This window comes from Artemia sp. Qi Xiang Cuo, chromosome 5 (assembly GCF_049724085.1).
Source record: "Artemia sp. Qi Xiang Cuo chromosome 5, ASM4972408v1, whole genome shotgun sequence".
Lineage (NCBI taxonomy): Eukaryota > Metazoa > Arthropoda > Branchiopoda > Anostraca > Artemiidae > Artemia > Artemia sp. Qi Xiang Cuo.
The window spans coordinates 57,636,726-57,662,084 of record NC_142798.1 but is presented as its reverse complement, the minus strand read 5'-3'; the positions used below and the strand labels follow the sequence as shown (position 1 = coordinate 57,662,084).

Sequence of the window (25,359 nt, the reverse complement as noted above, 5' to 3'; positions counted from 1 at the left end):
CAAGAATAATCGGAAATTACGCACCCCCCCCCCATGCCATAAAAACTTGAAACTTTTGGCGATCAAAAACGAACAAAAATTAGTTAAAAAAAACTGCGAAAAATAAGTTTTTCAAAGAAAAGTAAAGGGCATTTTAAAATTAAGATCAGGAGATACAAATATCTGTTAAAATTCAAACTCAAAACCACCAGAAATTACTATTAAAGAATAAACAAAACCCAAAACGAACAGAAGTTAAATAAACACTCATAGTAAACAAACATACAACAGGTACTAATATAAATGAATAAATAGATCTTAAAGCGAGTAATGCTTAGATTGAATATGAAAATCAAGCTTAAAAGAAAACAAATATTTTGCTATTAAAGTATAAATGAAACTTAAAACGAACAGAAATTAAATAAACAGTCAATGCGAACAAACATACAATATATATTAATGTAAATAAATAAATAAATCTTAAAACGAGTGAAATTCTAATTGAATATACAAATCAAGTTTGAATCGAATAAAAATAACTACAAACAAGAGTTTGGGTATCGTCTCACAGCAGAAGCCTAAAACCTACTGCGTCATTGGCGCTTTACTGAAAACGAATTATATTACAAATGTTTTCTTTTGTACTTAATATTGAAAATAAATATTAAAATTACAGTACCATTTTGAACTGATGAGCTTTTAGAAATTAATATCATTATGCATCAAATATTCAGTTTAATTTATTAGTTCTTTTCAAGATTGGCCAAGACAAATATAGTTTCACTACAAGCAAAATTTGGGTACTGCCCTTCTTTGACTGTAAAAACCTAAAGCCTTCTGCGTCATTGGTGCTCCACTGAAAACGAATTACTCGTATATTACAAATTTATTATTTTCCAAAGATAATTTCTCAAACCACATTGGCCTGACATCACATAAAGAAAGAAAAACGAGCAAAAATGGGGTTTTTATATGCCAAATGAAAATACTGAAAAAAAAGCGAATATTTCATCATTTCGTTTGATTTCATCATTGAATTGATACTTCATTTCGTTTCGCGCTGAAGAAGAGAGGCGTTTGTCCTCTCGAAATATTCGCTTTGTTTTTTCAGTATTTTCATTTGGCCTATAAAAACTCCATTTTTGCTCGTTTTTCTTTCTTTATGTTATTATTTTCCAGTTCTTACAGAACTGAAAATTAAAATAAAAATTACAGTGAAAAAAAAAATCTTGAACTGATGGATCTTTCAACAATTAATATCATTATATATCTAATATTCAATTTGATTTTGTTTATACTTTCCAAGACTGTTCAAGACTCATATGGTTTTGCCATTTTTTTTAACTCTGCCATTTTTTTTTAACTAATCGTGTTAGTTTGTTATGTAAACATTCTATGGCTTCTAGGCATTCTATTTGAGCGGAAAACTGCACCTCAAACTTTGTGGAACATGCATTTTCTTGCATGAAACATCAAAATATAATAAAATGTCAAGTTTCGGAGTGTTCTACAACTCGCAAGCAAGTGCCATTGGTATGTTTGAATCCGCATGGTCAATTTAGGGGGTGGAGGGTAGGCTAATTCTCGTAGCAGCCCCATTCCGTCGTGGTATGGTTCACATTTACAACACCTGGCGTCCGGACTACCATGTAATCTACCAAGCATACAACTACCCCAAATCAGTATCAATAAATAAATGAAACCTAAAACGAACAGAAATTAAAATAAATATTAGAGTCAAACTCAGAACGAACATAACTGAATATTGGCATAGTTAAAAACCCCTATGAGTTCTAAAATCCCTATTATAAACTGATCTTCACTGAAAAAAAATTCAAATGGGTCTACTGAAAAAAAATGTGCAATGCCTGTTATATATACGAGTGATGCTATTTGTTCCCAGGAGTCGAAGTTAATGTCCTATATTTTTAAGTTATAAAAGTGAAAATATTTCAAAGAATTGTTTTCAGTAAAGCGCCAATGACGCAGTCGGTTTTAGGCTTTTGCAGTAATGTGATATCCAAACTCTTGTTTGTAGTTATTTCTATCCGATTCAAATTTAATTTGCATATTCAATTTAAGTTTCAGTCGTTTTAAGATTTATTTATTCATTTACATTAATATATATTGTACGTTTGTTCGCATTGATTGTTTATTTAATTTCTGTTCGTTTTAAGTTTCATTTATTCTTTAAAAGCAAAATATTTGTTTTCGTTTTAAGCTTGATTTTCATATTCAACCTAAGCATTAATCTCTTTAAGAACTATTTATTCATTTATATTTATTAATTGTTGTATGTTTTTTGCTATGATTGTTTATTTAATTTTTTTTCGTTTTGGGTTTCATTTATTATTTAATAGTAATTTTTGGTCGTTTTGAGTTTTAATTTTGAGAGATATTTGTATCTGCTGAGCTTAAGTTTAAAATGGCCTTTACTTTTCTTTGAAAAACTTATTTTTCGGATTTTTTTTTTAATTAATTACAGGTAAAGATTGGTACCGGGGTTTTATGTATTACCTTAAAACTTTATGAGTAAAAACGCCAGAAAGTACAAGCCTATGACGGACAACTGCTTTCAACCGTCACAGTGTAGGAGCTTTCTTTAACCACTTGGAGCGAGGCCTATATAAACACATGTTCAGACCATAAGACATTTGAAACAAGACATTTGAAAAAGCAGCAACTGAAGAACTTAAGGTCCACTTTTGGAAGGAGACTGGAGCAAGAGACTTTGCACTAACTGACGAGATGGATATTGTCTTAAAGTTGAAATAAAACTGCCACCACTGACAGGTAGAACACCAAGATTAGCGGAGCGGCTTACTTTTGGTGTTGATCAGTCAATGTATAATTAGAAATTAATACTCTTTAGTTTTTTTTTAAACCTTAATGAAATTCATTTTGTAATTTCTTATGCTGACTATATTCTTTCTTAATTTTATAGCCAAAAAACAACCTTTAATGTTCCCCTGGTCACTTTTCTTTTTCTTTTGTCTGGTGGCCAAACATAAGCCAGAGATGGCCGAACCAGTGCCGGGGTGGCCCAGGTATGGAACTCTTGACCACTTGGATAGAGAGGCATCCAGGTGGAAAAATGGTGGAAATTTTGACAACCTGGATGCAGGTGGAAATTTTGACAACCTGGATGCATTTACGCTCTTTTAATTTCGTTCAATTGTAAGAGAAGTAGTAATAGTAGTAGGCCTGATATTTTTAACTTAATACCCTCAATCTTTCCTGAACCTGGTCGTTCTATTTTGACAACCTGGATGTATTTAAACTCTTTTAATTTCGTTCAATTGTAAGAGCAGAAGTAGTAATAGTAGTAGGCCTGATAATTTTAACTTAATACCCTCAGTCGTTCTTGAAATATTACTGAGGCCTATTATTTACATCCTGATTAAACATAGTGATTCTTGATTTAGTTTTTAAGGAAAATTAACTTTCCATTAAAATTTCCACTTTATACCTTATTCTACTCCTAAGGTATCATGCCTGGATATCTTGACAACCAGCGTGCACTTAAACTGTTTTGATTTAGTTTAATAGTAGCAATAGTAGTGACAGAAGTATCAGTAAAAGTGGTAGCGTTGCTGGGATATTGCTATTACACCCCTTTGATTACCCACATGTATAGAGTGTTTCGATTCAGTCCAAAACTGCCCTTGTCGTTCTCTGAGAGTTTAGCTAATACCCTTAGCATTAGCAAAAGTAATACGCCTAGTAGCAGAAGTAATAGTAGGAGTAATTGTAGTAGCATTAGTGATAGCAGTAGTAGCAAGGCCGTATCCAGGGGGATGGGGGGGTTACCCGGTTTGACCCCCCCCCCCGAAATTTTTGACCGAGTCGAAAATAAGTCGAAAATTAGTAAAACCTAGGTAAAAATAAGTAAAATTAGTCGAAAACTGAGTCAAAAATTAGTAACCCCCCCCCCGAAAATGTCAAAAATTAGTAAACCCTCCCCCCCAAAAAAAAATCCTGGATCCGCCCTTGAGTAGTAGTATCGGTAGTAAGCAGTAATAGTATTCACATCGTGCCTCTTTGGTCTAGTTCGATATCTCCTCTTCATGCCCTGATAGTTTCAACTTAATGCTTTAAGCCGTTTCTTATCTATTGTTGCTATATCCTGTTAATCCCCCTCTCGAGGACTATAGTGAGAGAAAGGTTGAGATGGGTAGGACACGTTCTACGGATGAAGGGTGACATATTGCCAAAGATCAACCTTGTCTGGCCAACTGTCTAGGGCCGAACGAAAGCAGGTCATCCATGAATGGGTTTGGAGAGTTTTGTAAAGAAAGATTAAAGGGAAATGGGAAATACTAGGAGGATGTAAAGAGGGAGGCTTTGAATAGATTTGGATGGAGGATAAATGTGTGTCGATGTGTTGGCCTCAGGTAGCTTGGTGCTTCATTGCGTTGTTAGTAGTAGCAGTAGTAGTCCTGTTGATAACCTGCATGCGTGTAATGCTTTTATTTAGCCCAACATCACCCTCAACAGTCCCTGAAAGTTCCACATGGATACCATTAGCCTTAGTAATGTTAGTACTAACAGCAGTAGTAGTGCTACTGCCACCAGTAGTATTACTGTGAAAATAGTGCACTTTTAATTAGTTCAACATTCCCCTTGACACAACCTGAAAGTTTCAATCTAATACTCTAAGCCGTTCTTGAGATACTGCTGATGTGGCCGTTTGACAGCCTCCATACGCACAGCGTGTTTGAATTTAATTCAACATACCCCTCTACATTTCCTGAAAATTTCGCCTTAGGATTAGGATTAGCAGTAGACCCCGGCACCGCGCCGATGAGGGAAGACTGGCGGCGGCGGGGCCAAAAATAGCAGCGGCGGTGCACCGCCGGCACGCCGCCGGTAAGATTGACCGCTCGCGCGATCTTTGTTGATCGCAAACGTTGATGTTTTCATCAGTCTTTCTCAAATCACAGCTTAAATTTACAAATTTACTTTCTCTACTCATTGACAGTACACTTTCATAGGATACTCTACCTAGTAGCTACTGTTAGCAACCAAAATATCATATTCTTGTCAAAGTCTCTCACCTCCCTTCACACTCCATTTTATATTTTTTTAAAGCAGCCATATAATGCTCTATGAGATCCGTCTCCGCATTAAATTTAAAAAAATAATTAATTTTTTGGCATCCCTGCTTTCAATAAAAAAATTCAAGATATTAGCGTTTAAATATAATACTTTCCTACCCCCCCCCCCTCTGGATACCACCTTGATAGAATACCGTCTCTGCTTTAAATTAAAAAAATAATTAACTTTTTGGCATCCCTGCTTTAAAAAATAAATAAATTTGAGATAATATCATTTAAATACAATACCTCCATAACTCCCCCCCCTCTGGATACCACCTTGATAGAACACCGTTTCTACTTTGAATAAAAAAAACATTTTGGAATCCCTGCTTTCAATAAAAAAAAAATTCAAGGTGCTATCACTTAAATATAATAACTCCCTATACCCCGCCCTCTTCTGGATACCATCTTGATACCGTCTCTGCTTTAAATTAAAAAAATAATCATTTTATTGGCATCCCGCTTTCAAGAAAATCGTGGTATTATCATTTAAATATGATAGCCCCCTACACCCCCCCCCCATGGATACCACCATGATAGGATACCGTCTCTGCTTTAAATATAAAAAAATCAACTTTTTGGCATCCCTGCTTTCAATAAAAAATTCGAGACATTATCATTTAAATGTAATACCTCCCTACCCCCCCCCTCTGGATACCACTTTGATAGTACACCGTCTCAGCTTTACATTAAAAAAAAGTAATTTACTTAATAATTAACTAGGTCTCTATATGGTTCAAACAAACACGCGAAATAACGTTAAACAGCTTAGTGTTCCTTGAAAAAAAAAAAAAAAAAAAAAAAAAAAAAAAAAAAAAAAAAATGAGGGTATGATTAAAAGGGTACAATGACAACAACAAAAATGTCGAAATTATTCAGATATACCTCAAATTATTGGAAAACTAAGTCATAGATTTGCCATGGCATTCAGTAAGATCTAAAGAATCTAATTAAAAGGGAGCACACACAAAAGCCAAATTAGGCCAGTAGCCTATGAGAAATTGCAAAATACCCAAGACAATGAACAAGTCCCAATGAAGGGCCCTGGGTTTATCAAAATATTTCAATGGTTTCCCAGGGAATTTGATATAATTTTCTTCCGTTTCCACTTTAATTGAAAAAAATAATTATCTTTTTGGCATCCCTGCTTTCAATAAAAAAACTAGGTATTATCATTTAAAAATGATAGGCCCCTATCCTCCCCCCCCCGTTAGGCAATAATTTAAAAATTTTTATGAATCATATTTTTGGGGTAACATCCGTTTCACTCTTTAATTCCGCAACCTTGTACATAGCTTAGTCTTTAGCTAAATTTTGTCTAAATAGAAGGATTTTTTTTTTTTGGGTGGGGGGGGTAAAAATTTTTCAGAAAGAAGATTGTATTTTCTTTAATCTATCGGGCGTTCAACAATTGTGTATTAAAGATTAAGAAATCTTATCTAAAAACAGCAAAAGAAAACAAAATTCTGCAAACTTGCGATTCAGATGTAGAAACAATCTGTCGACTATCAGTTTCAAAATCCAACTGAAGCTGTATAGTAGTGAATGCGTTCTATTCAACTTAAAAATAAAATTCTTGACTACAAATGATGTAAGAAATAGCCATTGGGAAACTGCATTCGAAATGATTTAGTCTCATTTTATAAAGGCGATACTTTTTTTGTCAACATATGAAGAACTGTGTATATTGCAATTGTATCTGTCTGGTATTTATGCAAAGTATCAAAAGAGACAAAAATTAATGAACAAGAGAGTAGTGAAGAATTATGGTATGCAAAGTAATATTTGGCAGGGAAAGTCACTGGTGATAGATCACTAGGGGGTGGCACCGTGATCGGATGATTTTCGGGGATTCGGGGAACCGAAATTTTTTTCGTGGTGACGCATAGATTTTCGGTGAAATACCAGAAAATTCGCGGATAGTACAAGCCCTGATTGATTTCTAATCAGAAAATAGAAACACTAAATCACACGAGAAAGAAAAGCTCTGACTTTGCGGTTGACGCAATAAAGAATTGCCGCAAAATTAATTGAAAGTCAGCCAAACGCTGCCGCCTCTGCCGGCGGCGGTACGCTTGTGGCGCGGCTGTGGCGTAGCGACACTTTGGTGGCGGTCAACCGGGCCTCTCGTCGGCGTTGTTCGGTTGATCCACCGGCGTGGCGCCGGGGTCTAATTAGCAGTAGTAGAAGTAGTAGTAGTAGTAGTATGCATATAGTACTTTTTGTCCGTTCAACATCCCCCTCAAAATGTAACGAAAATCTCAAGTTAATACTCTACGCTGTTTTAGATGTATAGCTATTGCACCCTTTTAATAACATGCATCCACATAGCCTGTTCCAATTTAGTTCGTTATCGTCTTCAAAATTCCCTGAAAGTTTCAGCGTAATACCCTTAACTTCAGTAGTATCCTACTAATAGTAGTTTTCCTATTAGTAGCTGTAGAAGTAATAGTCATAGTTGTAGTAGTATGCACATTTTCTCTAATTGAACACCCCCCTTTACAAGCCTGAAAGTTTCAACTTAATGCCTTTGACCAGTGTTCTCAAACGTATTTAGAAACTGTACCCCTCTTTTTTTGTTGGCTGGCCGCGTACCCCCTGAAATTTTTTAGACGTACCACAGTTTGAGAACCATTGCCTTAGACTATTCCTGGGATATTGCTGCACCCTTTTGACAACCTGCGTGCACATAGTGTGTTTTAATTTAGTAAACTTTTCTCTGCATATACTCTTAAATTGTAACATTCAGACCCTTATCCTTAGTAGTACCAGTATCATAGTTGTAGTAGTACTAATCGTAGGAGTAGTAGTAGTGTTGTATTAGTAGTAGTAGAACCAGCAGTAGCAGTAACATTAGTAGTAGTAGAAATAAACATATATTGCCTTTAGGTCAGTTGAACATCCCCGTCATGGCGGCCCGGGATATTCAACATGATATGGCAAGCCGTTGTTGAGATATTGTCGATGCATCCTTTTGACAATCTGCATGAACATAGTATGTTTTGATTTAGTTCAATTTTTTCCTCAACATTTCGTCAAATTTTGACCTCAATAAAGGTCAATTATGCCCTCTATTCCAATAAAAAATACTACAATGGACGAATTGCAAAACTTACAACCCTTGCCCCAAGGGCTCTGGAAGGGGTTGACATCCTCAAAGATATTCTTACTGGATCTTTAATTTTCTGAACAAAATGGCTATCTCAAAATTTCGATTGGATGTGTTTGGGAAATTAATGGGTGTGGTGGGGGTTGGTTGCCCTCCAATCAGTTTTGACTTTTAAAAAGGGAACTAGAGAATTCAATTTCCAATCAGGTGAGCTCCTTCCAAAGTTTCTACGACAATTCCTTCTATAAGATGCGTCTTGGCGAAAAAGAAATTAATACATCGTCCCCTCGTCGCTCTTTACTTAGGCAGTGCTATTTCGCTGCCTATAATTGGAGCTTAATTGGTATATTTTTGATTTTTACCTCAAGAATGAGAATTTGTCCGGAATATATAATTTTGTGTTTCTGAAGAAATTTCCAAAGGAATTGAGCTAGAACTAATTTAGCCAAAAATGAAAATACGACTGTAATTTACCTATTTTGCTGATATTTGCTAAAACAGCAAGGGATTAATAGACATACAAGAAAAGTATGAACACCGGAAGGAAACTCCAAAATTAGCCTGATCAAACAGATTGCTGCGTGTCATAAGATACACCTAAATTGGGAAGAAGGAAGTCTGGACTTCCTCCCTACTAATGATCTTACTTTTCCCAGTTATTGTATAAATTGTATGGCTAAACGAATTTAAGGGAAAAACAAGTGATAAATCAACACAGCCGCCACGAAATAATTAAAGATATTTTATATATTCCATTTACGATATTGTATTTAATTGAATTTCTTCACTGTGCTTTAACTAAAACAAGACAGATTGTAACATGATAAGCTGTCTATGTTAATGCATGGTAAGTAAAGAGCAACCCTCTTAGATGGTAACGGAAACTGTAAAAACCGATATTTTGAAAACAATGTGTGTCGCTTGATAAAGGGAGTATTTTTGTCATGATACTTCGATATATAGGCTACGAACATCAAATAATCTAATTTTCATACTTTAATGCTGACTCCATATCTGTAAATTTCTTGCGCCAGCAGGTAAAACCTATTAAAATTTAGTAGTATAAGAAATAAAAAAAAAAAAATTGAAAGAAGGAAACAACATACAAAAGAGGTGGGATCTAAAATTAAAAGAGGTGGATTTAAAATTAAAAGAGAATTTAGGATTTAAGATCTAAAAGAGGTGGATTTAAAATTCAACCATCAAAATCAACAGGTCCAAAAGCTCTAGGTGAAAAGTTTCAACATTCTCTCCACGGTTTTTTTTTCGTGATACCTTAATTCTGTGTCAAATCCAAATCAGTACAAAGCCTAGCAATGCTTCATAACCCCAAATCCTATACAACCATTGTGTTGTCTTTTTTTAGCTATTTTTACTGGTCGTAGGGGTGTTTTTTTTTATATTGAGAGATAACGGGGGGTTAATAACATCATATAGGGGACAAAGAGAATAAACTCACGCACTGTATAGCGGGAAAACGAGTAATTTATAGTATTTTTTCGCTTTAATAGCTAGGAACCCCTAAAATATTCTTTCTAACGAGACTCTTCTAATCAACGGAACCAAAGAGTCCAACTTTTAACTTTTATAGGTGAATGATATTACCAAGTTATTCATCAAAGTGACGGCCACGTAACGTTTTAAAAAATCTCCTGGAGATCGTCTTCTTGGCGATTTGTCTAGTTTAAAAGCGTGCGAAGTAATACCGGGAAATGCTTTCATTAGATAATTACCGTTTCATCAAACATTGTTTTTGCATTAAGATTAATATTATATCAATCTTAATGCGTAATTTTACATTCAAACTTCTACGGGGCCTTCTAAGCAAGAATTTTCGAAATCCTTGGCGTTGAAGCATAACGGCAACGGTGGTGGCCTTTTACGGTTAGTAAGAAGCTTTCAGTCTAATTAACTTCTAATTTTTTGGAATATATTTTGTTCATTATATTTTGTTTATCTCAGCCTATTTTTTTTTTCAGAGAACGGGTATGATTATATGCCCCCATCCGTGTAGGGGTCCTTTCCCCACTCCAAGAGGGGTTTGGAGTCATTCCTCCTAATTGATTTTTTTAATTTACGGCTTCTTTCTAAATTTGATTATTAGAGTTTAGGGTAGCCTCCTATGTTTTCTAAGTTCCTACAAATAGTAAAAACTTTATTTTTTATTTTTGAAGCTTTAAGCTAATTGTCAAAAACATACCAGTGGACTTTACACTCCCTATTGGCGATGCTGGATCCCAGTTTATGGAGGCTTTGGGGCACCATCCTCCAGGCTATCTCTATTTTAAGGCTTTTTCTAATTTCTTATGAAACTAGCTAATTTTTAATCCTTTAAGCTAGGTTGGGCCTTCTAAGTAAGAATTTTGGAAATCTTAGCGTTGGAACACAACGGCAACCACAGTGGCCTTCGCCGGTTAGGGACAAGTTTTTAGTCTAATTAATTTCTTATTTATTCCAGTTACGCTTTGTTCATTATATTTTGTTCATCTTAGACTATTTTTATTTTTCTGAGCAAAGTGGGATATTATATGGCTCTGACTTGGAGTCATTATAGAGTTTTGGGCCGCCCGTCCTGTTTGACTATCTTTTCCATCTTTTGCACTGATTTTTGTAATATTTTCACCATTTATCAGATTTTTAAGTTTTTAATTTTCCATTTATTAAGTTTAACTGCTTATTTTCTGTAATTTCACGATTGCAACACAGCATGTTTTTTTTGTAATGCCAACTTTTGACTGATTTCCAACTGATTTAGTTTTTTTTATATTTCAACTTGTATATTGGTTATTTTTATCTTTTTCAATATTTCTATGTTTCATTGGGGGCATACCAACATATTGTCCTTTTGGGACTCACAGCCTTTGTTTATGAGTTTTGTAGAACTAAGGGAGCCCTCCCCCTCTATTTCAGGAGGCTTTTGGGCCGGCCTTCCCCTTTGACTTTCTTTAATTTACGCCTTTTTTTTAACTTATTAGCTTAGTCTGTTTTTTATTATTTTTCAGACCGAACAATTGAGAATAAATACCACCATGTCAGGGCCCTTCAACGATTTTGTGCCACCCGTCTTTTTTTTTCTTTTTATTGCTCATTAACCTTTTGTTTTTACATTTTCTTACTTCTTTTTACAACTATATTGGCCAAAAGACTTTACTTTATTAATTTCAATCAAGTTCTTTTTCTTTTTATTTCTCATGTTTTTGGAAAAAGGGGGAAACACCCCGAAAACATCTAGTGATCTTAATGAAAATCATACCGTCAGATTCAGCATATCAGAGAAGCCTACTGTAGAGGTTTAAAGCTCCTATATACAAAAATGTGGAATTTTGCATTTTTTGCCAGAAGAAAGATCACGGATGTGAGTTTATTTACTTTTTTTCCCGGGGCGATTCTATCAAACCACTGGTCCTAAAGGATCGGGAGAAGGCTCATTTGATCGGAAATCAAAACTTCTAATGCCCTTTTTAAGTGACCAAAAATATTAGAGGACATATAGCCCCCCTCCCACGTCCCTTTTTCCCCAAAGTTACCAGATAAAAACTTTGAGATAGCCACTTAGTTCAGGATAGTCGAAAAATCTAGTAACTATGTCTTTGAGGATGGCTTGACCTCCACAGTCCGTGGGGAAGGACTGCAAGCCATGAACTTTGACCATTGTTTACATATAGTATTGGTTATTGGGAAGTATTCAGAAATTTTTCGGGGGGGGGGGGTATTTTTCTGGTGGGGGAATTACGCAGGAGGGTGTTTCTATGGAGGAATTTTTTTGTATGGGAAGGGAATTTTCCATCGACGGGAGCCTGATTTCACGGCATTATTTAAAAAACGATCAGAAATTAAATAAAACAAGCAAGTTTTTTAACTGAGAATAAGGAGCATAATTAAAACTCAAAACGAACAGAAATTATTACGTATATGAGGGGGTCACCCCCTCCTCAATACTTCGCTCTTTACGCTTAAATTTTTTAGAACTTTTAAAAAAGCTTATTGTTCTAATAGTTACTCTTAAATAATTTGAACAAAAGGTCAAACTTTAGCGTAAAGACCGAGATATTGAGGAGGGGCAACCCCCTCACATACGTAATAATTTTTGTTCGTCTTAAGTTTACTGTTGCCCCTTACTTTCTGTTTGAAAAATTGTTTTTATTAAATAATATACTGTAACCTTATGGGTTATGGCCCTTGGTTACAGGCAACGAACGCAGTAGGTATTTAATTGTGTTACTTTTATTGTCACCACTCTCGTTATTTACCATAGCTGTTAATGTCCTTGTCATGCCTTTTCAGAGTCTGGGATCGACTAAACCTTTCTTTTTTTTCGGGGGGGGGGGTCTAAATTTTTTTCTTAAATACATAGTTAGACGGGGATGTCAGGTCCAAACTGATACTGAAAGGATAGGAGAGCTAGGATAGAAGAGCTGTGTTTATTTTTATGGGCTTACATCATACGCGAAAATCTATTTTCATCAGCCTAATTACAAGTTGGGTTGGCAAAACTCATTAAGCAAAACCTGGGGAACGGTTTTAGTTAGCCTACGGTCTCGGGTGTCCGTGCCCGATCGGATCTCTATGAGGGAAGGACTATATTATTTTCACGCGCTTCTCGCTTGGATCTCAATTACATTTGGAAGGTATTATCACCTACAACTTTACAACCTTACGATATTTTATTGGTATCGGGATTCGGGCGGTTTACTGGCAACACCCATTGCTGAAAGCGTGCTCCCAAGGAAGAGACTATAAACCCTTCCTAAATAAGTTTTTTTTTTCTGGAAATTAAAAAAAATTGCTTTTGGAAACTTGACACTAAGTGCTATAAAGAGTTTGAGGGTACTCTAACGGAGAAAAGGCTTGTAAACATTTAAAAGAGCATTAATTGCGTTACACTCGGGAAAGAAACTTGAGCCTTAGAACAAGTAAACCAATCCGGTAATAGAAAGCAAACAATGACAGTACAAAAAGAGAACAAGGCAAAATATAAAAAGCTGACTATTTATGTAAAGTTAAAATTCAAGATTGAAAAAAAATCACTGAGAAATTACATTTTAAAATAGTTTTAAGTAAAAAACTTATAAATGAGAACTCCTGAAAATTTTGAAAAACAATTAAGTAATTCGGAAAGAGTTTTAGTTGAACAAGCTATCCTGAAGCTGTTTGGCAATAGTACAGGAAATGTACTAGATGAAAATTTTGAAAAAGCTTTTGATTCAGATTGTCCATTAGAACCCTATCCGCTTACACTAATTACATGTTTAGTTTACTTTATTGATTCAAGAAATATAATTTATATAAGTGTCATACACCAAAAAAAAAAAAAAAAAAAAAAAAAAAAAAAAAAAAAAAAAAAAAAAAAACCACCTTTAATTACTACCATTAGCATTATCTGGAGCTTCCCAAAAATTTTAGGTGACTTTTTAAAAGTGGACTTATTAAGAAAAAGATAAATAAGGAAACTAATTGTTCAACTGAAAGTAATGAGAACCCTTAAAACCCGAAACGAACAGTAATTGTTCAAAATATGAGGGGAGATACTCCCTCCTCAACCCCATGCCCCTTACGCTGAAGTTTTTTAGTGCTTTAATGAAGCTTGTTATTCGAGTTCAACGGGCCTTGTATTTCAGCACTCGTAGTCAAAGGATTTTGACAAAAATACGAACCTATGCGTAATGAGAGAGGGGTTGAGGAGGGGGGACGCCTCCTCATATACGGACTAATTCAGGTTCGCTTTAATTTTTAACGCTGCTCCTTCCTTACTTTCTTTAGATTTATTTTCTTAATTTAATTTCTGATCGTTTCTAAAATCTTGCTCAGGCCCACAGTTTATATAATTATCCAGTATGATCTTTCCCTATCTCACCCCTTATAAAAACCTGGACCAAGGTGCGAGTGCTCCAGAGAACGTTTTTGCAGATAGAAACATATGCGGGATCAGATCTTTTCACGGGTAGACAAGTCAGACTGTGATCTAATCGGAAACAAGTGGAAACCCGCTATTACGAATAATGCACTTTGTTGGAAACAATCGGAAACAGACTAACCCGCTAATGCAGAAAGAAGTGGGATGAGCTTTTTGTTCGCACCGAGAACGAAGACCAGAAATGATCTGCGATAAGTTTACTGGATAATCATATGAACTGTGCTCAGGCCTAACAAAGATAGGATGTGGGCCTAATAAATCAGGCCTAACAAATCCTGAATTCTTGCCATTTAATTGAATATTTCAAAAACAAAGAGAGAGAAAAATCTCAAGATGAAGAAAACAAACGAAACTACGGCCAGTAGAAGGAAAAGACAAACTAAAACGACGTGCCTGTTTCGCCTCTATAAAACAAGGCCTCTTCAACGCTAAGAAAATAAATAAAAATCTCAAATATAAAATCTAAAACAATCTAAAATTTAATAAAATCTAAGACCAAGAAAAACAAAAAAAAGATATCTATATATACTATTGTTGCTACCGTGATTGAGCACCAGAGAAACTAAACAGAGTTGCTTCAATGAGAACACCAAAGCGACTCAGTCGCTGAGTCGGATTTTGGAAGAATTGGAATATAAGTCTGTGAACCAAGATTAGAATATATAAAAAGCGACAGTGATGACAGTGGTCAAGTATGGTTCTGAAACACTAGCTCTTCGGAAGATGGAGAGTAGTTTGTTAGATGTTTTCCTGAAGCATTATCTACGGAGAATTTTGGGTACCCGTCTGACTGACCGTATTTCAAAGAGTAAGCTGTGCGAAAAAAATGGCTCTGTCCCGCTTTCTGGGGCTATAATGAGAGAAAGGGTTGAGATGGCTAGGGCACGTTCTGCGAATGACGGACGAGAGATTGCCATAAATGGCAATTGGGTGGGAGGAGACTGTAAGGAAGGATTTAAGGGAAATTATAACTTCATAGGTGGGTGTAAAAAGGGCGGCTTTTAATAGATTACAATGGAGGAGGAAGGTGTGTAGTTGTGATGTCCTCAGGTGGCTTGGTGCTGTCGTGAGTTGTTGGCAGTACTAGTAGTAAATAGCCGAAAACGCCCCTTTCCCTTGAAACAATCTTTTTAGTCATTTAAAAAGGATATTAGAGTTTTTATTTTCTGTTCAAATGAGTCCTCTCTCAATCTTCTACGACCGTCGGTTGGATGTGATCATCTCTGGGAATGTAAAACACGCATCTGTGATCTTTCTTCAGGGGAGAAAATGCAAAATTCCACATTTTGTAAATACGAGTTTGAAACCTGATTCTCTGATTTGCTGAACCTAATGATGTGATTTTCATTAAGATGAATTACCCTTTTCAGGCGTTTCTCCCCTTTTTCAAAAATAAGGCAAATTTTCTCAGGCTTGTAGCATTTAATATGTAAAACAAGACTCAATGAACTTTATATGTTTGGAATCAGCATAAAAGCCAATTGTTTTGATGTATTAATTGTTATCAAATTACTTTACTTTAGAGTTTTTGGTTGTTTTTGGCCCTAGTCGCTCCTTGCTTACAGTTCGTTACAACGAACTGTTTATAATTGCAAGATATGCTTAGGTTCTGAACTTAAACGACTAAAATTCAATCCCTTACTTTTGATAATAATTTTGTATAAATAGCAAAGAGTTCTAAATATCCGTCTTTTCAATAGTTATAGCATTTTCCAGGTAAAAGCCGAGAGCAATAAACACAGACAAATTCAATTGGTTTTGATTCACACAAGCTATTAAATGAAATTGAATATATTTAGAAGCCTTTAGAAGCTACTGAAAAATTCTGCCTATGCACAAATTTGAACTTAAATTTCTTAAGGTATATATATATGTTCCCTCTGAAGCAATTGATTTTGCAACAAGCCCACTGCTGTAACTTGCGACAAAAGGACAAGATACTGAAATTGGTAGGCTGTTACTCTACGATCTGTTCATTCACTGAGCCAGGATTTTTATATTTCAACCATTTTCAGCAAATACTCAACGTATATTTGATCTGAAAAACCACATGCACCAAATTTCAAAATTTCCTTCGATAGATAGCTTATTCTCAGCTATGGAATGACCGCAAAATTGTTTTCTCTCACTGATACAGCAAAAGCGTAGGAGAGCAGAAAAAAACATACAAAGAATTGCACAGGGAAAATAAACCTTAATTTCAGCCGGATCATTCATATACGTATACATATAACTATGAGTATTCGTATATACTTAGAAAACATAGAAAGTCGATTGATCCAATTTAGTGCTCACACCGGGAAATCATTATAAACCACATTATTAAAATCTGTTTACCTTTACAGTTTCTAAGAGTAACTTTTATCCATAACGACTTAAGCTTCAATACCTATTTTTCACCTGTCCTCTTTTGTTTTGAACAGAAGCTAACATCTAGTGAATGAAAAAGAAATTGCAACGCTTGATCTTCAAAAAGCAATTGAAACTCAACACAATACTCAATGTGTAATCTGCAATTCAAACAGGATTCAACTTTTTTGATTCACTTGAGGTCAAATGCCTTTTCAACTACGTCTCTGTATCCTATTAAATAAAAAAACAAACAAGTTTTTCAACTGAAAGTAAGGAGCAGCCAGGGGCATAGCTCCAGCATTTTTATTGCGGGGCCGGGGGCAAGAGCCGTCTACATCCGGAGAGTTAAGGGGCATGGGATATGTAATATTTTTTCTCCAAATTATTGGTGGGAAAACTGCCCCTCTTCCTCCCCCCCCCCAAAACGACGCCACTAGGACCAACATCAAAGCTTAAATATAAAGGAACTTATTATGTATAAGTGGGGAGTTGCCCCCTGCTCAATACCTCGCTCTTTACGCTAAACCTTGACTCTTTGTCCGAATTCTTTAAAAACGACTCTTGAAACCTCACAGCCGTTTAATTAAAATAACAAGCTTTTTTTAATTTCTACAAGAACTTTTGAGTAAAGAGCATGGTAATGAGGAGGGGCAACCTCCCTCATATACGTAATAATTTGTGTTCATTCAAAATTTTAATGTTGCTCCTTACTTTCAGTTGAAAAAAACTTGCTTTTTGCTCGAAAATCTGCCCCATCCAAGGGAAATCCCTCCATGGAAAGTTCTTCCCGCGAAAAAATACACCACCCACGCACCAACAAAGTTCCCCCAGACAATTTCAATCTAGCTGAAAATCCCCCCGGAAAATTTCTTGTGACGCTTCCGGGTGAGAAATTTTTCCGGGCACACTTCCATTTAAAAAAGACTTTAATCTCTAATGGTCTTTAAATCATGCCGGAAATCCCCTCCTCTGTGGAAAAGTTTTTCTGCAAATACCCCCTCCCAGCCCCCTGTTAGAAAGTTGCTACTGCAGAAAATTCCCTCTGGAGGGAATCTGTATGAAAATCACGCCATCGGAATCAGCCTATCCGAGAACCCTGTCTAAGAAGTTTGAAGCTCTCATCTGCAAAAATGTGGAATTTTATATTTTTTGCCAGAAGAAAGATCACGGATGCGTGCTTGTTCGTTTATTTTTGTTGTTGTTTCTGTTTCAACACGGGTGATCGCATCAAACCAATAGTCCAAAAATGTCGAAAAGTGCTCATTTTAACGGATATTAAAAGTTCTAGTGCCATTTTAAGTGACCAAAAAGATTGGAGGGCAACTAGCCTCCCTCCCATCCCCCGTTTTCCTTAAAGTCGTCCGATCAAAATTTTCAGATCGCCATTTTGCTTAGCATAGTTGAAAAGTCCAGTAACAATGCCCTTGGGGATAAATATTTTCAGTGACGTAAGAGACCAAGGCTTAAGCAGATAATAATTATTCATTGAAAATACCACAAGTAATTAGTAATTTTTGTAATAGTATTAGGTCAATAATTAAAATCTTTTTAGTTTTAGTATTTTGAGTATAAGCCTACACTAGAACTCGTGCTACGTTGAGCTTCAAACTTAGGCCTTGAATTAGAGCTTTGTGAGAAAAAAATTAAACGAAAACATCATCGTTTCTATAAGTTTCCGCACTGTAAACTATTTCAAGCGAACTCAAGGTCATTTCTGAAAAGAATTAAATGAAAAAAACAAGTTTTTTAACTAAAAGTAAGGAGCGACATTAAAACTTAAAACGAACAGAAATTATTCCGTATATGAAAGGGGCTGTCCCCTCCTCAACGCATTAGACATTAAGCTAAAGTTTTTTATTTTTTAAAAAAAATAGATTTGTGATCAGTAAAAAATTTATCGTAAAAAGCGCGACGTTCAAGAGGGGACAGCCCCTTTCATATAGGGAATAATTTTTGTTCGTTTTAAGTTTTAATGTCGTTCCTTACTTTCACTTAAAAAAAACTGGTTTTTTTTATTTAATTTTTGAACATTTTTGAATAAATGCAGGTTTTGATATTGGCTCACAGTAAATGAATAATTAAAACAAAATTTTCATAACAATTTACTTTTATTTGGTTAAATGGCTTTCTCGAAACTTGTTTCATTTTATTCACGAACGTTTTTATTAGTAATAAATATACGTAACTTACGAATTAACTTACGTAACGAACTTCTATATTCATACATTTTTAATACGTATATTAGGGGGTTCGCCCCCTAATCAAGATCTTGCTCTTTAAGCGAAATTTCAAATTTTGTTCCAATTATTTAAAAATGACCGCTTAATAACAAATGCCGGTAATTAGAATAAATAGCTCTTATGAAAATACTAAAAAATTCCTGGCTTAAAGAGTGAGGTATTGACTAGCAGGTGAACCCACTCATAAATGTAATATTTTCTGTTCGTTTAAAGTTTTGATGTTGCTGCTGTTGCAGTTGAAACACTTGTTTTTTTATATTTAATTTCTGATCTTTTTTTAAATAATGCTGGGAGGTCCGGCGCCCCCATCATAGCAATGTCCCTTCCCCCATGAAAACTTTCTTCATGGAAAGATCCTCCTACATAGCCCCCCACCCCAGGAACGTACGCAGGAATTTGATTCTGTGAGAAAAATCAGAAAATTATGGGAAAATAAAAAATCGTGAGATTTGGGGGGGGGGGGGCGGAGGCCCCCTCCCTGCGTACGTCCCTGCCCTACCCCCCCCCCCCCCTCACTACCAGGAAAAATCTCCCCTGAAAACGTCTGTACTGTATGCTTCCCAATAACCAATACTATATGTTAACATTGGGTAAAGTTCATAACTTTCAGCCCTCCTCCCGGGAACTTCGGGGGATTAAGTCATCTTAAAAGATATACTTATAATATTTTCGAACATGTTGAACAAAATGGCTATCTCAAAATTTTGATCAAGTGACTTTGGGAAAACAATGAGCGTGGGAGGGGGCCTAGTTGCCCTCCATTTTTTTGGTCACTTAAAAAGGGCAATAGAACTTTTAATTTCCATTCCAATGAGCCCTCCCACGATATTCTAGGACCCCTGGGTCGATACGATCACCCCTGGGAAAAAAACAACAACAAAAAAACACGCATCCGTGATCTTTCTTCTGGCAAAAAATGCAAAATTCCACATTTTTGTAGATAGGAGCTTGAAACCTCTACAGTAGGGATCTCTGATACGCGGAATATGATGGTGTGATTTTCATTAAGGTTCTATAACTTTTAGGGGGTCTTTCCCCCTTTTTTCGAAAATCAACCAAATTTTCTCAGGCGCGTAACTTTTGATGAATAGGATTAAACTTGATGAAACTTATATATTTGAAATCAGCATTAAAATACGATTCTTTTTATGTATCTATTTGTATCAAAATACCGTTTTCTAGAGTTTCGGTTACCATTGAGCCGGTTCCCAATAACCAATACTATATTTTAACATTGGGTAAAGTTCATAACTTTCAGCCCTCCTCCTGGGGGCATCGAGGGATTAAGTCATCCTAAAAGACATAGTTGTAATATTTTCGACCATGCTGAACAAAATGGCTATCTCAAAGTTTTGATAGCGTGACTTTGGGAAAAAAATTAGTGGGGGAGGGGGCCTAGTTGCCCTCCATTTTTTTGGTCACTTAAAAAGGGCACTAGAACTTTTAATTTCCGTTCAATTGAGCCCTCCCACGATATTCTAGGACCAATGGGTCGATAAGATCACCCCTGGAAAAAAAAAACAAAAAAAAATAAACACGCATACGTGATCTTTCTTCTGGCAAAAAATGCAAAATTCCACATTTTTGTAGGTAGGAGCTTGAAACCTCTACAGTAGGGTTTTCTGATACGCTGAAAATGACGGTGTGATTTTCATCAAGGTTCTATATCTGTTAGGGGGTTTCCCCCCTTTTTTCGAAAATCAGCCAAATTTCCTCGGGCACGTAACTTTTAATGGGTAAGACTAAACTTGATGAAACTTATATATTTGAAATCAGAATTAAAATCTGATTCTTTTAATGTATCTATTGGTATCAAAATTCCGTTTTTTAGAGTTTCGGTTACCATTGAGCCGGGTCGCTCCTTACTTACAGTTCGTTACCTCGAACTGTTTGATTAGACAAGTGTTTCAGAGTCCACGACAGATTCTACAGCCCTAAACTACTAAGAAAATGTTGTTGCACGATATTGCACTTTCTTTCTATCCAATAATCAGATTAAAGTAGACACTTACATTTTCGCTATTTTATTTCTGTGCACTCGATTGGAAGTCACCACTTCCACTACGCAACTTTGCGCACAACGTGCTCTTAGAAAGTTGAAACACAACCACTAGATTTTCTGGACTGCTCTTAAATTACACTCCTTGCACGATTCCAAGGCCGTTACATTGTTCTTATAAAAATAATGCCCTTCCTATGTAGTCCTAATACTCTAACAAGTGAGGAGGATGGATGAGTATAACCCCAGGAAGAGGTAATAACCTACCTGAATAAGACTTTTATCTTTGTTAAGTCAACAATAATTTACGTAATCTCAAATTCACTACGAGATTCAGTTCTTGACTACGAAACCGTGGCCGATGCATGACTATTTAGTAATTCTCTTTGAACTTGCTTATTTGCATATTTGCTTCCATATTTGTATCAGACTCTCTCAGCTTGGTCGTTTTCACATTTAGTACATGAAATTAGACAGAAGGAGCTAAGCACTAAGCAGTTTCATATACACCTTAACCTAAAAAAAGACACAAGCGAATTTTTTTCAAATAAAAGTAAAGAGCGACATAATACTTGAAACGAACAAAAACTTATCACATATAAGAGTGGACTCCCCCCCCCCTCCTAAACCCCTCACTCTTTAGAGTAAGGCTTCATAGTACTATTCTGAAAACATTTATGAATGGAACCAATGTGCAGCCCTTGCTTTTTAAAACATTTGAATTTAAAAATTTTTTGTTTAAAGCAAACGGACGTCAATCAGCTCCTCTTTTCGTGAGATTAAATACATAAAAAAGGAGTTTTTTAGACTGAAAAAAAAGAGCAACATGAAAAACTTATATGAATAAAATTATTCCGTATACAATGGGGACTGCGCCTTCCTCAGACCTCGCTCTTTACACTAAAATCTTAAAAGTTCTTTAAAAATACTTCTCGTTCGAGTTCAACCGCCCTTTTGTCTGAACAGTCTTTCTTAGTGACAAAAAGTCAAACAGCAGTGTACAGAGCGATGGTTGAGGAAGGGGCAGCCCCCCTCACATACGGACTATTTTTTTTTCGTTTTAGGTTTTTATGTTGTTCCTTGCTTTCAGTTGAAAAAAAAACTTTTTTTTCAAATTTAATTTCCGACCGTTTTCAAATCATGCCTGGAAATATCCTTAAGTGTAAAATTTCCCCTGTAAAAGTCCTCCCTGAAACTTTTCCCCCACAGAAAATCATCCCCATATAAAATCCCCCCCCCCCGAATAAATCATATGTTTCCCAATAACAAAAATTATATGTGAACAATGGGCAAATTGCGTAACTTAAAGCCCTTTCTCTAGGGAAAATAAGCACCGACATATTTTCTAATCTAATATATTAGGAAATATCTTACTATTACTTCTAAACCGCGGGAAAGAATAGTAAAAATACTATTACAAAACACGAAGAAACCTAATGCATGAAACTGGTCTTGACACTTTCAACCGGATCGTAAACTGAATTACTACCAAACTACTTGCGTCACAAACGGCTTCCCGCTTCATTGTTGTGTGTGCTCGATTTTATCACCTGAAGCAGCTTGTTGCCGCTTCAAATGCGTACTCACCAAAAATGGAGCATTAGGATAGACCTAGGGATTTGCAACAGCTGCTAGAAATGGAATTTTGTCTTTCTTCTTCTTTTTTTGTCTAGTAACGAACTAATAGTGATGGCATTTTGGGAAGAGCTTTCGATTGTATGGCTGTAAAAATCATGAAATTTAGGGCATGTCACTTTAGGAAAGTTTGTTAAAGATGGTGTAAAAAAGGATATTTACCCCAAATAAAAAATACCGGATGTTTCTGCCATCGGCAAACTAAAGTTTGTCTGAGGCAAACTAAAATCGTATCTCTGTTAATAAGGGGGAAATTGGCTTACTGGAACGACTTTTCTGTAAAAGCTTATTTTTCATTTTATCTTCAAGAGCCCCCTAGGAGTATTCTGTAGCTTATGTCTTAATTTTTTGCTGTAACAGGTTTTCTTTGACATCTGATTGCTGTGACTCTGCATGGGGGTGGGTTGTAAAGGGGGGAATTTGGTAACAACCAGACATAAAAACACACTTTTTGGTGGTTCCGGGAAAGACAGGTGCACAAATAGGACAGAAGGACTTTAGGCCACTACTATTTTGACATTTGAATGTTGTTTTAAAAGCATTTCTTATATTTGCTATTATTTTTTTTCATTACATATTTCCACTATAATTCCCAATAGCAATGCGATTTGATTTCTTACAGAATCTTTGCTTATAAATTAATTAGCAGCTATAAATAGTTCTTCACACCGAATTTGAGTCATGTTATCCTTTTCTGAAAGAACTACTCCCACCCAGAATGAGTTTCATATTTAGTCTCTTTAAACGAACAATAATTGTATATTTGTTTATGTATGTATTTTTCTCGAAAACAGCTCCATATATTTATTTTTTTTGCAAAATCTGGGATTTTCTGGTCTAAAAAACGATCTGTATAGGTCACAAGTTTGAGAAATTTCGCTAACAGCCTTAATTTTGGGAAAAATCCCGTAATTAACGTCATGTTTATGAGAAAATTTCAAAAGAATAAATTACATCATTCCCCCCCCTCCCAGCAGTGATCGTATCGTTTTTAGTACTAAGGCGTATGCAAGATTACAGAAGGAACATAGCTAAATATAAAATACCAAGTGCGATGAGTCTATTTACAAAAAGAGTTTTAAGCACTTTCATAATGCCTAGAGGAAAAATGAATAACCTAGACCATCAACTGTGTCAAAACCAATTTGAGCAACTAAGATAAAAGGTATTAAAAAATATCTGAAGTAATGATAAAAGAAAATGAAGAACAAAGAAATATACGGTTAGAATACCTGCGACAACAACATTTACAACGAGTCAAAATTGAAAGTGAAGAACAAATAAATGTCCGGTTAGCACATAACCGACAGAGAGAATCAAAACGAGCCACAAAAGTAAAGAACAAAAAAATATACGGTTACAGAACATGCGGCAACGAGGAGCCGAGTGAATCAAAAATGAAAATGAAAAAAAAGAATATGCGACTAAAAGGTATGCCACAGCGAGAACAAATAAATATGCGTTTAGAGGATGAGCGGCAGCGAGAATTACAAGCGACAGCGAGAATAAGAACGCGTCAAAAATATTTGAGAAAATTGGTATTCTGGGATTTCTGGCCTGCAAAAACGATCTACATAGATCACGACTTTGAGAAAATTGCTTTAGAGTTTTAATTTTGGAAAACAATTCATATGAGTGAAGTCATATTTATGAGCACGTTTTAAGTGAATAAATTATATCATCCCCCCCCCCCCAGGAGTCATCGTATCGTTTTTATATATGTGACGCATGCAACATTACAAAAGGAACATAGCTAAGTAGAAAATGCCAAGTGTAATGAGTCTTTTTACAAAAGGCGTTTTAAGCAGTTTCAGAATGTCTAGAGGACAAATGAACAATTTAGACCATCAATTGTGACAAGTCCAATCCGAGCAGCTCAGGTAAATGGTATAGAAAAAATGTCTGAAGTAATGATAAACGAAAATGAAGAACAAAGGACTATACAATTAGAAAACTTGTGTCTACGACAATTACAACGAGTCAAAAACAAAAGTAAACAACAAACAAATATCCAGTTAGAAGATAAGGGGCAGCAAGAATTAAAAGGAGTCAAAAATAAAAGTGAAGAACAAAGAAATATGCGATTACAAGACATGCGACAACGACAAGTAGAACGAATTCAAATTAAAGTGAAGAACAAAGAAATACGTGGCTAAAAGTTATGCCACACAGGGAACAAAGAAACATGCGTTTAGAAGATACGCGGTGGCGAGAATTACAAGTGACGGCAAGAATCAGAATATGGAAAAAAAATGAAAGTGACAAGTCATTCGGGCCCTTCAACGTTATATGTATTCCCTGCGAAGCCCTCCATTTTCCCGAGGAAAGAGTATCAAACAAAGGTGATTCATATGGAGGTTGTTACTTATAACAATAATCAACATATAAAAGAGCCTGGCGCGTGCCCAGTACCGTGGCAAGGCCTCAAAATCGGCTACAAAGTTTGTTTTTACTTAAAACTGGTATGTTGAAATATCAGGCCACAAAAAAATCTAAATAGGTCACAACTTTAAGGAAGAATTTGTATTTTTCCCAGGGTGGTTGTATCGAACCAATGGTAAGGCCATGACATCAAGAAGAGGATGCGGTAAGAAGACAAGCGACAAAAAGAATCTATGTATACAAGTTTGCCACGTAGCCGTGCCCCCGGTACTAAAATATTTACTTCTGCATCAAATAGTTGCTATAAACAGTTCTTTTACAACTAGGTTTGAGGCATGAGAGAAGCATACTTTTTTGTTCTTTGCAGCATTGCAGCAGAAAAACTACAATATTAATACCACGAGTTTCCATATATTATATTAACTACACATCTAAAAAATATTTAATCTTCTTCAGTTTTCTAAAATATCTATATCTATTCTATTCTATATATCTATATATTCTATATATCTATATCCATTTCATCTAGGTTTCTCTTTCAAATCCTTCACAAGAAGATTTAACAGTCAATGAAAACCTCGTGATGGAGCAATCTAAAAGACTAGAGGCAAATGAAAGATTTAAGTGTACCTGTCACATAGCCTTGAATT

At 35.6% G+C, this 25,359-nt stretch overlaps 1 protein-coding gene across 6 annotated transcripts in view; it reads right to left on the bottom strand.

Moving 5' to 3' along the window:
• The window catches only part of LOC148952312 (uncharacterized), a 233,018-nt gene extending 210,863 nt beyond the window's left edge, over window positions 1-22,155 (bottom strand). The window contains exons 1-2 of one of the 6 annotated variants that reach the window (XM_089088924.1): window positions 22,067-22,151; window positions 20,960-21,208 (exon numbers count right to left, since the gene is read on the bottom strand). The gene's annotated coding sequence lies outside the window, so the exon portion shown is untranslated. Of the gene's footprint in view, window positions 1-16,438; window positions 16,594-20,705; window positions 20,725-20,959; window positions 21,209-22,066 lie in introns of those variants that run through there. The other 5 variants (XM_089088923.1, XM_089088926.1, XM_089088928.1 and 2 more) reach the window with 5 other exon arrangements.
• Between the last annotated feature and the right edge of the window lie 3,204 nt (window positions 22,156-25,359).